Source organism: Pseudophryne corroboree, chromosome 9 (assembly GCF_028390025.1).
Source record: "Pseudophryne corroboree isolate aPseCor3 chromosome 9, aPseCor3.hap2, whole genome shotgun sequence".
Taxonomy (NCBI): Eukaryota; Metazoa; Chordata; class Amphibia; order Anura; family Myobatrachidae; genus Pseudophryne; species Pseudophryne corroboree.
In genome coordinates, this window is record NC_086452.1 from 332,918,605 (window position 1) to 332,933,200 (window position 14,596).

A 14,596-nucleotide genomic window follows, 5' to 3' on the forward strand; every position below is an offset into this window, starting at 1 on the left:
ATGTATAGTGACTGTCCTGGATATACTCATTTCACTAGAACACACTTATATTCTTCCAATTTATCACTTCCAATATCTTCACCTTCTCCTAGCCACTTGTACCTCATTTGCTAAAAGGGTTAAACAAGTTTTTTTCGCTAAAATACCAGACACGAGTCCTATATTTTTCTTATTATTCCTCCCCCCCTTTTTTTCTTCCTTTTATTTGAGAAACAATTAAAGGTTAAGTTTTATCGTATTCATCTTTTACTGTACTTACCTTGTCTAATTTAATTTAATATAAATGAGTGCTCCCAAACAAGGGTTTTTTGTCTTGTCTCTCCTTCCCAACTGTAGTCTAATCTACAAATTTCCTGGGAGCACCGCCAATCATTAGCAGTTCCTAATCACATTTTTTCAACTGCATTTATATTGGTTTTCCTATGCTATTCATACATCTTACTTAGATTATTAACACTAGTGCGGTTCCAAATTCAACTTTATATAGAATCCATGAAAGACCTGGGTTCCATGGCTGCAGGAATTTCTTCCATGTCTGTATCAGCTCGTCGAGGACTGTGGTTGCGCCAGTGGTCTGCCGATGCGGAATCCAGGAGAAGTGTGGAGACCCTACCCTACACAGGTCAGACTCTCTTGGGGAAGCGTTAGATGCGTGGATCTCCACGGCTACGGCTGGCAAGCCACCTTTTCTTCCCTCAGCTACACCTGCTCCGAAGAAACCCTTTTCTTCAGCTACATCACAGCCTTTTCGGTCTACCAAGCCCAGAAAGGCCAAACCGTCCAACACCTTCTTTCAGGGAGGTCGGCCCAAGTCCAAGAAACCTGCGGCTGCAGGTTCCCAGGAACAGAAACCTGCTTCAGGTACACCAAAGTTCTCTGCATGACTGTGGACTGCACGCTGGTGGGAGCGAGACTCAAGCATTTTATTCACGTCTTGGTGTCATCCGGCCAGGACCCCTGGGTGCAAGATATTGTGCCTCAGGGGTACAGGCTTGAATTTTAAAATCTCCCTCCTCACCGATTTTTCAAATCAGGCTTGCCAGCTCTGCTGGCAGACAAGACTGTCCTGCAAGAAGCTGTCCAGAAGTTGGTGGAGGCACAGGTCATTGTGCCAGTTCCACCTCATATGCAAAACAAAGGTTACTATTTGAACCTTTTCGTGGTACCGAAACCGGATGGTTCGGTAAGGCCCATTCTGAACTTAAAATCACTAAACCCCTTTCTGAGGGAGTTCAAGTTCAAGATGGAGTCTCTAAAGGCAGTGTTATCAGGTCTGGAGGAGGGGGAATTCTTGGTATCCCTGGATATTAAGGATACGTACCTCCACATTCCGATTTGGCTGCAGCATCAAGCTTATCTTCGATTCGCATTGTTGGACTGTCACTTTCAGTTCCAGGCTCTGCCATTCGGGCTCTCCACAGCACCGAAGGTATTCACCAAGGTGATGGCGGAAATGATGATTCTCCTCCGCAGACAAGGGGTGAACATAATTCCGTATCTGGACGATCTGCTGATGAAGGCATCGTCCAAGGAGAAGCTGTTAAGGTCCAAAACACTCACGACCCAGCTTCTCGGGGAACATGGTTGGATCCTGAATCTTCCAAAATCACAATTGGAACCAACCAGGAGGTTGTCCTTTCTGGGAATGATCCACGACACGGAGGTGCAGAGGGTGTTTCTACCAGAGGAAAAAGCGGTGATTCAAACGATGGTCTGTGATGTGCTGAAGCCAGCCCGGGTGTCAGTTCATCAGTGCATTTGCCTTCAGGGGAAGATGGTGGCCTCTTACGAGGCTCTGCAGTACAGGAGGTTTCACGCTCGGTCCTTCCAAGTGGATCTCCAGGTCAAGTGATCGGGATCCCATCTACACATGCACCAGAGAATTCGTCTGTCGCCAAAGGCCAGGATTTCACTCCTCTAGTGGCTGCATTTACCACATCTTCTGGAGAGCCGCAGGTTCGGGATTCAGGACTGGATCCTTCTAACCGCGGATGCAAGTCTCCGGGGCTGGAGCGCAGTTACTCAAGGGGAAACCTTCCAAGGAAGGTGGCCAAGTCTGGAAACTGGCCTGCCGATAAACATTCTGGAACTAAGAGTTGCCTACAAGGGTCTTCTCCAAGCGGTCCATCTTCTGAGAAATTCAAGTGCAGTCGGACAAATGTGACAACCGTAGCTTACATAAACCGACAGGGCGGAACGGAAAGCAGAGCTGAAATGGCAGAGGTAACAAGAATCATTCTCTGGGCAAAAAAGCACGCGTTGGCGCTGTTAGCAATCTTCATTCCGGGAGTAGACAACTGGGAAGCGTCTTCCTCAGCAGACACGATTTCAATCCAAGCGAGTGGGTACTCCATTCGGAGGTGTTCAAGGAGGTAACAGATCTTTGGGGTGTGACCCAGATCGACATGATGGCCTCTCGTCTCAACAAAAAGCTTCGGCGGTATTGTTCCAGATCGAGGGACCCGCAATCAGTGGCCGGCCCTAGTGACTCCGTGGGTGTTCCAGTCGGTGTACGTGTTTCCTCCACTTCCACTCATCCCAAGAGTTCTAAAGCTCATAAGGAGAACAAGGGTTCAATCGATCCTCATTGTTCCAGACTGGCCAAGAAGGGCTTGGTACGCGGATCTTCTGGATCTACTGCAAGAAGAGCCGAGGCCTCTTTCTCTTCGGGAGGACCTGCTGCAGCAGGGGCCGTTCGCCTATCAAGACTTACCGCGGCTACGTTTGACAGCATGGAGGTTGAACTCATGATACTAGCTCGGAAGGGCATTCCGAACAAGGTTATTCCTACCCTGATACAGGCTAGGAAAGGAGTAACGTTTAAACATTACCATCGAATTTGGAAAAAATATGTATGTTGGTGTGAGTCCAAAAAATTTCCTGCGGTGGAGTACAACTGGGACGGTTTCTTCTCTTCCTACAAGCTGGTGTGGATATGGGCCTGAGGTTGGGATCTGTGAAGGTCCAGATTTCGGCCCTATCCATTTTCTTCCAAAAACAATTGGCTGCACTCCCTGAGGTTCAGACCTTTTTGAAGGGAGTTCTGCACATCCAACCTCCCTTTGTACCGCCTACGGCGCCTTGGGACCTTAATGTGGTGTTGCAGTTCCTCCAATCGGACTGGTTCGAGCCTCTACAGGAGGTTGAGGTCAAATTTATTACGTGGAAGGCTGTCACGTTGTTGGCTTTAGCTTCTGCTAAGACGTGTGTTGGAGTTGGGGGCTTTGTCCTGTAAAAGCCCATACTTGATCTTGCACGAAGATAGAGCTGAGCTTTGGACACGTCAGCAGTTTCTTCAGAAGGTTGTGTCGGCATTTCATATCAACCAACCTATTGTGGTGCCAGTGGCTACTGACTCCTCAGTTTCATCAAAGTACTTGGATGTCGTAAGGGCTCTGAAAATCTTTCTGAAGAGGACTGCTTGTCACAGGAAATCGGACTCTGTTTGTCCTGTATGATCCCAAGAAAATTGGGTGTCCTGCTTCTAAGCAGACAATCTCGCTGGATCAGGTTCACTATTCAGCATGCGTATTCTACGGCAGGCTTGCCGTGTCCTACGTCTGTTAAGGCCCACTCTACTCGTATGGTGGGGTCTTCCTGGGCGGCGTTACAACTTTGCTAAGCTGCAAGTTGGTCTGGGTCGAACACGTTTGCAAAGTTCTACAAGTTCGATACTTTGCCCTCTGATGATCTGAAGTTCAGTCAATTAGTTCTGCAGGAACCTCCGCGCTCTCCCTGCCATTCTGGGAGATTTGGTACATCCCCATGATAATAATGTGGACCCCAGCATCCTCTAGTACGTAAAAGAAAATAGGATTTTGGTTACCTACCGGTAAATCCTTTTCTCGTAGTCCGTAGAAAAAATGTATTACCCCTAAACGGGTGTTAAATTCTTTCCCTTCCCCTATAGAGGATACGAAAGTCTGAGAAACCCTACCGGCAGTGTATACATTACATCTGTGTACAGACTGTCACGTAAAATTGTTTTGCCTGTTCCTGGGGCTGTTTCCCTTAAAGACCCAGCTGATCGCAAAATTGAAACCACTCTTAAATCAACTTATACTGCAGCAGGTATAGCCCAACGCCCTACCATGGTATGCGGCCGGATTTTTAGAGCCATGGTAAAAGGGTCTGATGATATTTTGAAAGGGTTGTTCACACTGCCTCAAGAAGAGATACTGTAGTTACATTACTACAACACATCCAAGATGCTGCAAACTTTGAGTGAGACTGTTAAATTAATAGGCGTACCACTGCTATGGCATTATCGGCTCGTAGAGCCCTGTGCTACATCAATGGTCAGCAGATGCTGATTCCAAAAAAGGAGTTGAAAACCTTCCTTTTACAGGGAATGCCTTGTTTGGGGAAGAACTGAACAAGTAGATATCTCAGGCTACTTCAGGTAAATCTACATATCTGCCTTCTGCTCCGCCACCTGCCAGGCGTCCCTGTGCTGGACCCTCCCTGCAGTTCTTTTGGGTGGCCAGATTCAGATGCAGGGCAAGAGGTGCCTCCAATGCCACTAGGGGATCTCGCGGTAAGTCCCGTAAACCAGCAGCTGCTGGACCTGCAGACCAGGCCTCAGGATCCTCTTCCAAGAAGCCCTCCGCGTGACTGTTGGCCCCAGCAGCAAGGCGACATTCAGATAGGTGCTCGCTTTCAACACTTCGCCCACATATGGGCAGAGTCCTGCCGGGATCCTTGAGTGAGGGACCTCATATCCCAAGGATACCAGCTGGAATTCCAGGAACTCCCTCCTCTCAGATTCTTCAGGTCAGTCTTACCAGCTTCATAGGAAGCAAAGGTTTCCTTACAGCATGCAATGCAAAAACTGCTTTCTACAGGAGTTATTGTTCCAGTGCCTCCTCAGCTGCACACAAAGTGATTTTACTCGAGTCTCTTTGTGGTTCTGAAGCCGGACGGCTTGGTACGGCCGATCTTGAACCTCAAATCTCTGAACCCTTATCTTCGGGTGTTCATATTCAAGATGGAATCCATAAAAGCAGTGATAGCGAATCTGGAGGAAGGGGAGTTTCTGGTGTCCCTGGATATCAAGGACGCATACCTACATATCCTAATTTGGCCACCTCACCAAGCATTCCTCAGGTTCGCGATTCTGGACCAACATTTCCAGTTTCAGGCCTTACCCTTCAGTCTCTCCACAACCCCAAGAGTATTCACAAAGGTAATGGCGGAAATGATGCTACAACTGCGCATGAGGGTTGTCCAAATAATTCCGTACCTGGATGATCTCCTGATAAAGGTGGTGTCAAGGGCACATCTACTGCACAGCATCGACTTGACTACTCGTTTGCTTACGGATCACGGATGGATACTCAATTTCCAGAAATCTCACTTGGAACCGTCTCCGAGAATTCAGTTCCTGGGGATGATCCTGGTTTACCTTTCCATGGTCAAGGCCTTGACTATTCAGTCTATGGTCCGGTCGGTGCTGAAACCTTGTGTGGTCTCGATTCATCTTTGTATCCGCTACAAGGCAATACAGTACGGCAGGTTCCATGCGCGACCGTTTCAACTGGATTTCTTAGATATCCCTACTGTGGTGGCTACAAGTTCGGAACCAGGCCATCCAGGTGCAGTCGGACAACGCCACGGCAGTAGCGTATATCAACCGGCAGGGAGGACCCAGATGCAGGGCCCCAATGCGAGAGGTGTCAAGAATACTTCTCTGGGCGGAAGCCAACTCAAGGGGCATCTCAGCCGTTTACATTCCAGGAGTGGACAACTGGGAAGCGGACTTCCTAAGCTAGCACGACCTACATCCGGGGGAATGGGGCCTCCACCATCAGGTGTTTCAACAACTCGTTTACCGGTGGGGTTGTCCACAGATAGACCTGATGGCTTCTTGTCTCAACAAGAAGCTCCGTCGTTACTACTCCAGAACGAGGGACCCGCAGGCGGTTGCGTAAGACGCTCTGATGACGCCGTGGAATTACCAGTTCGTTTACCTGTTTCCTCCAATTACTCTAATACCAAGAGTTCTAAAAAGACTCAAAAAGGAAACGGTTCAGGCAATTCTCATTGCCCTGGATTGGCCTCGACGGGCCTGGTATGCAGACCTTCTGACCCTATTGTTGGAGGAACCCTGGCCACAGCCGCTTCTCAAGGACCTTCAACAAGGACCGTTCGTCTATCCACACTTACAGCGGCTACGTTTGACGGCCTGGAGGTTGAGAGGGAAATTTTAACCAGGAAGGGTCTTCCATCCAAGGTGGTTTCCAATATGGTTCAAGCCTGTAAGGTGGTTACCTCCAGACATTACCACAGTATTTGGAAGAAGTATGTTTCTTGTTGTGAGGGACGAAAATGTTCTCCTGTGGAATTTTGTCTGGGCCGGTTTCTACTGTTCCTGCAAGCAGGAGTGGATAAGGGCCTACGATTAGGCTCCATCAAGGTTCAGATCTCGGCTCTCTCTATCTTCTTCCAGAAACAACTGGCGGTACATCCTGAAGTACATACCTTTCTTAAGGAGTGTTGCACATTCAGCCACCCTTTGTTCCTCCCACTGCTCCGTGGGACCTCAATGTGGTGTTGACCTTTCTCCAGTCGGATTGGTTTGAACCCTTGCATAAGGTTGACTTAAAATACCTGACGTGGAAGACAGTTATGTTACTGGCCTTGGCTTCGGCTCGGCAGGTGTCGGAATTGGGGGCTTTGTCCTGCAAGAGCCTATACTTGGTGTTTCATGAGGATAGGGCGAGCTCAGAACTCGCCCACAGTTTTTGCCGAAAAGTGGTATCGGCTTTTCTCTTTCATCCACTAGGGGACACTGGAGTTCCATTATACATTAGGGGTGTGAAGCTTGCAACCGGAGGTGTGGCACAATCTAAAATTAGCATTGTCTGCACAGCCGGTTCCTCCCCCTTCACAGCCCTCCTCCCTCAGTTTGGAAAATTGTGCAGAGGAGGTGCAAGTACAGAAGGGAGCTCCTGCTCCTTGAAGATTTATTTGATTATTAATTTATTTTCTTCTTTCTTTTTTTTCTTTTTTATACTGACCCAATCCCTCCTAACTAAAGGGAGGGTGCAGGTTTTTAAAATAAATGATGGTAAATGCCCGATCCCACCTAAATGAAAGGGGGTGCAGGCTTTACCAGATAAAAAGACTGCGTCCCCCTAATAAAAGGGGGACAAAGTTCAGGAGTGGAGACAATGATTCCGGATGAAGGAGTCTGCATCTCTATACAGGCGCCGACTGTAAGTACAGATTTTTTTTAAAATGGCCCCCGCAGCAGGTTAGGTAGTATATTTATTTTATTTTCCTTATAACAGCTATTACAGCGATATGTAGCCACTGTACACTAATAGCCAGTGCTACTAAGCACTGAGACCTGGTTTTGAATCCTACCCAAGGATATAAATTTTGGTAATTAGCTCCCCACTGGGCAGCGGTCACAGTGCTGGATCTTTTCAGCGGCAAGGCAAAGGAGGCGCCGCTACGGGACTGAGTGAGAATGGTCCCGTAGCGTCCATCACAGGCTGACAGTGGCGCTGCTGCGGGACTGAGTGCAACGGTCCCGTAGCGTACATCAGACAGTGGCGCCGCTGCGGGACTGAGTGAAACGGTCCCTTAGCGTGCGTCACCAGGAGGAGACGGAAGCGCCGCTACGGGACTTGGTAAGCGGTCCCGTAGCGTGCAGAGAGCCGCATAGAGCAGTCGAGGACCCTGCGCCACTGCGGGTCTTAGGGAGAAGCGGTCCGTAGAGTGCAGAGAGCCGCGTACAGGACAGGATCCAGCGCCGCTATGGGACTTGGTATGAACGGTCCCGTATCGCGCGTCATAGACACTGAAGTTTTCAGAACGGCTGAAGAGATCATTCAGCCCGTGTGAACTGTTTAAACTTAGATGACCCTGTGATAAAAGAAAAATGGAGGGCACTCAGTACATAGGCGCGCCTCCCCATATGTTTAAATCATATCCCTGAAACTAGTGGCCAGTACATAATGAAGTGTCATGAAAATTTCAATGTCGGCCATTTTATTAATCCCTATCTGGCGCCAGCTACAGGGAAGGGTAAGCCCTCCCACTAGTATAACTATCATGAGGGATGTTGCATGTGTAGCACTAGCTCCCTCTACTGGTGCCAACATATACTCAGAATGTGAGATCTCCTGAACATATAATTTTACTATACTAATTATATTTTCAACGGACTTCTATTATAAAGATCCTAACGAAAATACTAAGAAGCAAGCGGATACAAACCCTACCATTGCAGCATGGAGGTCGCATGTCGGCTGGTGTTTCACTTTATTTATTTATATAAATATATTTCTCTAACGTCCTAGTGGATGCTGGGGACTCCGTCAGGACCATGGGGATTAGCGGCTCCGCAGGAGACAGGGCACAAAAATAAAGCTTTAGGATCAGGTGGTGTGCACTGGCTCCTCCCCCCATGACCCTCCTCCAAGTTAAGTTAGGTTTTTGTGCCCGTCCGAGCAGGGTGCAATCTAGGTGGCTCTCCTAAAGAGCTGCTTAGAAAAAGTTTTTAGGTTTTTTATTTTCAGTGAGTCCTGCTGGCAACAGGCTCACTGCATCGAGGGACTTAGGGGAGAGAAGTGAACTCACCTGCGTGCAGGATGGATTGGCTTCTTAGGCTACTGGACACCATTAGCTCCAGAGGAATCGAACACAGGCCCAGCCATGGAGTCCGGTCCCGGAGCCGCGCCGCCGACCCCCCTTGCAGATGCCGAAGATTGAAGAGGTCCAGAAACAGGCGGCAGAAGACTTTTCAGTCTTCATGAGGTAGCGCACAGCACTGCAGCTGTGCGCCATTGTTGTCAGCACACTTCACACAGCGGTCACTGAGGGTGCAGGGCGCTGGGGGGGGGCGCCCTGGGCAGCAATGTATAATACCTTTTTTATGGCTAAAAATACATCACATATAGCCCTTGAGGCTATATGGATGTATTTAACCCCTGCCAGATCTCACAAACTCCGGGAGAAGAGCCCGCCGAAATAGGGGGCGGGGCTTATTCTCCTCAGCACACAGCGCCATTTTCCTGCTCAGCTCCGCTGTGAGGAAGGCTCCCAGGACTCTCCCCTGCACTGCACTACAGAAACAGGGTAAAACAGAGAGGGGGGGCACTTTTTTGGCGATATTACTATATTTAAGCTGCTATAAGGATACAACACTTTTATATAGGGTTGTTCCCATATATATTATAGCGCTTGGGTGTGTGCTGGCAAACTCTCCCTCTGTCTCCCCAAAGGGCTAGTGGGGTCCTGTCTTCAATAGAGCATTCCCTGTGTGTCTGCTGTGTGTCGGTACGTGTGTGTCGACATGTATGAGGACGATGTTGGTGTGGAGGCAGAGCAATTGCCGGTAATGGTGATGTCACCCCCCAGGGAGTCGACACCGGAATGGATGGCTTTGTTTATGGAATTACGTGATAATGTCAGCACATTACAAAAATCAGTTGACGACATGAGACGGCCGGCAAACCAATTAGTACCTGCCCAGGCGTCTCAGACACCGTCAGGGGCTATAAAACGCCCTTTACCTCAGTCGGTCGACACAGACCCAGACACGGACACTGAATCTAGTGTCCACGGTGAAGAAACAAACGTATTTTCCAGTAGGGCCACACGTTATATGATCACGGCAATGAAGGAGACTTTACATATCTCTGATACTGCAAGTACCACAAAAAGGGGTATTATGTGGGGTGTGAAAAAACTACCTGTAGTTTTTCCTGAATCAGAGGACATGAATGATGTATGTGATGAAGCGTGGGTTAACCCAGATAGAAAAGTGCTAATTTCAAAAAAGTTATTGGCATTATACCCTTTCCCGCCAGAGGTTAGGGCGCGCTGGGAAACACCCCCTAGGGTGGATAAGGCGCTCACACGCTTATCAAAACAAGTGGCGTTACCGTCTCCTGATACGGCCGCCCTCAAGGATCCAGCTGATAGGAGGCTGGAAACTACCTTAAAAAGTATATACACACATACTGGTGTTATACTGCGACCAGCCATCGCCTCAGCCTGGATGTGCAGTGCTGGGGTGGTCTGGTCGGATTCCCTGACTGAAAATATTGATACCCTGGATAGGGACAGTATTTTATTGACTTTAGAGCAATTAAAGGATGCTTTTCTTTATATGCGAGATGCTCAGAGGGATATTTGCACTCTGGCATCGAGAGTAAGTGCGATGTCCATATCTGCCAGAAGAAGTTTATGGACGCGACAGTGGTCAGGTGATGCGGATTCCAAACGGCATATGGAAGTATTGCCGTATAAAGGGGAGGAATTATTTGGCGTCGGTCTATCGGATCTGGTGGCCACGGCAACTGCCGGAAAATCCACCTTTTTACCTCAGACCCCCTCCCAACAGAAAAAGACACCGTCTTTTCAGCCGCAGTCCTTTCGGTCCTATAAGAACAAGCGGGCAAAAGGACAGTCATATCTGCCCCGAGGCAGAGGAAAGGGTAAGAGAGGGCAGCAAGCAGCTCCTTCCCAGGAACAGAAGCCCGCCCCGGGTTCTGCAAAGCCCTCAGCATGACGCTGGGGCTTTACAAGCGGACTCAGGAGCGGTGGGGGGTCGACTCAAGAATTTCAGCGCGCAGTGGGCTTGCTCACAGGTGGACCCCTGGATCCTGCAGGTGGTATCTCAGGGTTACAGGTTGGAATTCGAGAAGTCTCCCCCTCGCCGGTTCCTAAAGTTTGCTTTGCCAACGTCTCCCTCAGACAGGGCGACGGTATTGGAAGCCATTCACAAGCTGTTTTCTCAGCAGGTGATAGTCAAGGTACCCCTCCTACAACAGGAAAAGGGGTATTACTCCACACTATTTGTGGTACCGAAGCCGGACGGCTCGGTAAGACCTATTCTAAATCTGAAATCTTTGAACCTGTACATACAAAAATTCAAGTTCAAGATGGAGTCACTCAGAGCAGTGATAGCGAATCTGGAAGAAGGGGACTTTATGGTGTCCCTGGACATAAAAGATGCTTACCTGCATGTCCCAATTTGCCCTTCACATCAAGGGTACCTCAGGTTCGTGGTGCAAAACTGTCATTATCAGTTTCAGACGCTGCCGTTTGGATTGTCCACGGCACCTCGGGTCTTTACCAAGGTAATGGCCGAAATGATGATTCTTCTGCGAAGAAGAGGCGTATTAATTATCCCTTACTTGGACGATCTCCTGATAAGGGCAAGGTCCAGAGAACAGCTGGAGGACGGAGTAACCCAAGTAGTGCTGCAACAACACGGGTGGATTCTGAATTTTCCAAAATCTCAGTTGACCCCGACAACACGTCTGCTGTTCCTGGGAATGATTCTGGACACGGTTCAGAAAAAGGTGTTTCTTCCGGAGGAGAAAGCCAAGGAGTTATCCGAACTTGTCAGGAACCTCCTAAAAGCAGGAAAAGTGTCTGTGCATCAATGCACAAGAGTCCTGGGAAAGATGGTGGCTTCTTACGAAGCGATTCCATTCGGCAGATTCCACGCACGAACTTTTCAGTGGGATCTGCTGGACAAATGGTCCGGATCGCATCTGCAGATGCATCAGCGGATAACCTTATCGCCACGGACAAGGGTGTCTCTTCTGTGGTGGTTGCAGAGTGCTCATTTGTTAGAGGGCCGCAGATTCGGCATACAGGACTGGGTCCTGGTGACCACGGATGCCAGTCTGAGAGGCTGGGGAGCGGTCACACAGGGAAGAAACTTCCAGGGGAGTATGGTCAAACCTGGAGATATCTCTTCACATAAATATACTGGAGCTAAGAGCGATTTACAATGCTCTAAGCCTGGCAAAACCCCTGCTTCAGGGTCAGCCGGTGTTGATCCAGTCGGACAACATCACGGCAGTCGCCCACGTAAACAGACAGGGCGGCACAAGAAGCAGGAGAGCAATGGCAGAAGCTGCAAGGATTCTTCGCTGGGCGGAAGATCATGTGATAGCACTGTCAGCAGTGTTCATTCCGGGAGTGGACAACTGGGAAGCAGACTTCCTCAGCAGACACGATCTACACCCGGGAGAGTGGGGACTTCATCCAGAAGTCTTCCACATGATTGTGAACCGTTGGGAAAAACCAAAGGTGGACATGATGGCGTCTCGCCTCAACAAAAAACTGGACAGGTATTGCGCCAGGTCAAGAGACCCTCAGGCAATAGCTGTGGACGCTCTGGTAACGCCGTGGGTGTTCCAGTCAGTGTATGTGTTTCCTCCTCTGCCTCTCATACCAAAAGTACTGAGAATCATACGGCAAAGGGGAGTAAGAACGATACTCGTGGCTCCGGATTGGCCAAGAAGAACTTGGTACCCGGAACTTCAGGAGATGCTCACGGAAGATCCGTGGCCTCTACCTCTAAGACGGGACCTGCTTCAGCAGGGACCGTGTCTATTCCAAGACTTACCGCGGCTGCGTTTGACGGCGTGGCGGTTGAACGCCAAATTCTAAGGGAAAAAGGCATTCCGGAAGAGGTCATTCCTACACTGGTAAAAGCCAGGAAGGAGGTGACTGCACAACATTATCACCGCATTTGGAGAAAATATGTTGCGTGGTGTGAGGTCAGGAAGGCCCCCACGGAGGAATTTCAATTGGGTCGATTCCTACATTTCCTGCAAACAGGATTGTCTATGGGCCTCAAGTTGGGGTCCATTAAGGTTCAAATTTCGGCCCTGTCGATTTTCTTCCAGAAAGAATTGGCTTCAGTTCCTGAAGTCCAGACTTTTGTAAAAGGAGTACTACATATACAGCCCCCGGTTGTGCCCCCAGTGGCTCCGTGGGACCTTAATGTAGTTTTGGATTTTCTCAAATCCCATTGGTTTGAGCCACTCAAATCGGCGGATTTGAAATATCTTACATGGAAAGTAACCATGCTACTGGCCCTGGCTTCAGCCAGGAGAGTGTCAGAATTGGCGGCTTTATCGTATAAAAGCCCATATCTGATTTTCCATTCGGACAGGGCAGAACTGCGGACGCGTCCTCATTTTCTGCCTAAGGTGGTGTCAGCGTTTCACCTGAACCAGCCTATTGTGGTGCCTGCGGCTACTAGCGATTTGGAGGATTCCAAGTTGCTGGACGTTGTCAGGGCATTGAAAATATATATTTCAAGGACGGCTGGAGTCAGAAAATCTGACTCGCTGTTTATACTGTATGCACCCAACAAGCTGGGTGCTCCTGCTTCTAAGCAGACGATTGCTCGTTGGATTTGTAGCACAATTCAACTTGCACATTCTGTGGCAGGCCTGCCACAGCCTAAATCTGTCAAGGCCCATTCCACAAGGAAGGTGGGCTCATCCTGGGCGGCTGCCCGAGGGGTCTCGGCATTACAACTCTGCCGAGCAGCTACGTGGTCGGGGGAGAACACGTTTGTAAAATTCTACAAATTTGATACCCTGGCTAAAGAGGACCTGGAGTTCTCTCATTCGGTGCTGCAGAGTCATCCGCACTCTCCCGCCCGTTTGGGAGCTTTGGTATAATCCCCATGGTCCTGACGGAGTCCCCAGCATCCACTAGGACGTTAGAGAAAATAAGATTTTACTTACCGATAAATCTATTTCTCGTAGTCCGTAGTGGATGCTGGGCGCCCATCCCAAGTGCGGATTGTCTGCATTACTTGTACATAGTTATTGTTACAAAAAAATCGGGTTGTTCTTGTTGTGAGCCGTCTGTTCAGAGGCTCCTACGTTGTCATACTGTTAACTGGGTTCAGATCACAAGTTGTACGGTGTGATTGGTGTGGCTGGTATGAGTCTTACCCGGGATTCAAAATCCTTCCTTATTGTGTACGCTCGTCCGGGCACAGTATCCTGGCTGAGGCTTGGAGGAGGGTCATGGGGGGAGGAGCCAGTGCACACCACCTGATCCTAAAGCTTTATTTTTGTGCCCTGTCTCCTGCGGAGCCGCTAATCCCCATGGTCCTGACGGAGTCCCCAGCATCCACTACGGACTACGAGAAATAGATTTATCGGTAAGTAAAATCTTATTTTTTGTCCTGTTCTTGTTTCTATATATAGAAAGGTATAGTAATTCCAGCCGGATCCGATAACTTTGCTTCCGTCATCTCTCACAGCCTTTCTCTTCCTAGTTAAAGGGTGAAAGCGCCACGAAATATCCTCGTAGGGGGTTTCCATGACAGATTTCATGCAAAGGCCTCCAACGGGAAGAGACCTGGTATGTTTGTACATAATGTATCAAGAAGAGCACACGGGTTCAAGCCCGAGGAAGGCAGTCCCGGGGTGTGCGATTCCTACTTAGACGCTCCACCCGGGAGCAGTGCTCCAGCTAGGACAAGGATAACCTTGCAGATAGGATCTCCAATGGGATACCGGAATCCCGCACGCAACAATCAGTGGTGCGGGATTCTCAAAGACGATGGATGAATTTCTCATCAGGTTAACGCCTCTCACACAAGCGGTAACAATGTGCAAGGCGGTAAAAAGACGGGCCTCTTCCTCTCGTACCGGAAACTAGAAGGAAGCAGGTCTTTTCATTGATACAATGGGTGAGTTCATTGAATTTAACCTAGACGCCGATTTTCCAGAAGAGGACACGGCAATCACAACAATCTGTGATCCTAGACTTTAAGGTCCAATAAGTAAAGGAGCCCGTAGATTCGAATTGTTCG

General features: G+C 49.1%; 1 protein-coding gene across 11 annotated transcripts in view; it reads left to right on the forward strand.

The window, feature by feature from the left end:
- The window catches only part of HMGXB4 (HMG-box containing 4), a 148,764-nt gene that overhangs the window by 38,496 nt on the left and 95,672 nt on the right, over window positions 1-14,596 (forward strand). The gene's annotated exons all lie outside the window — the stretch shown is intronic.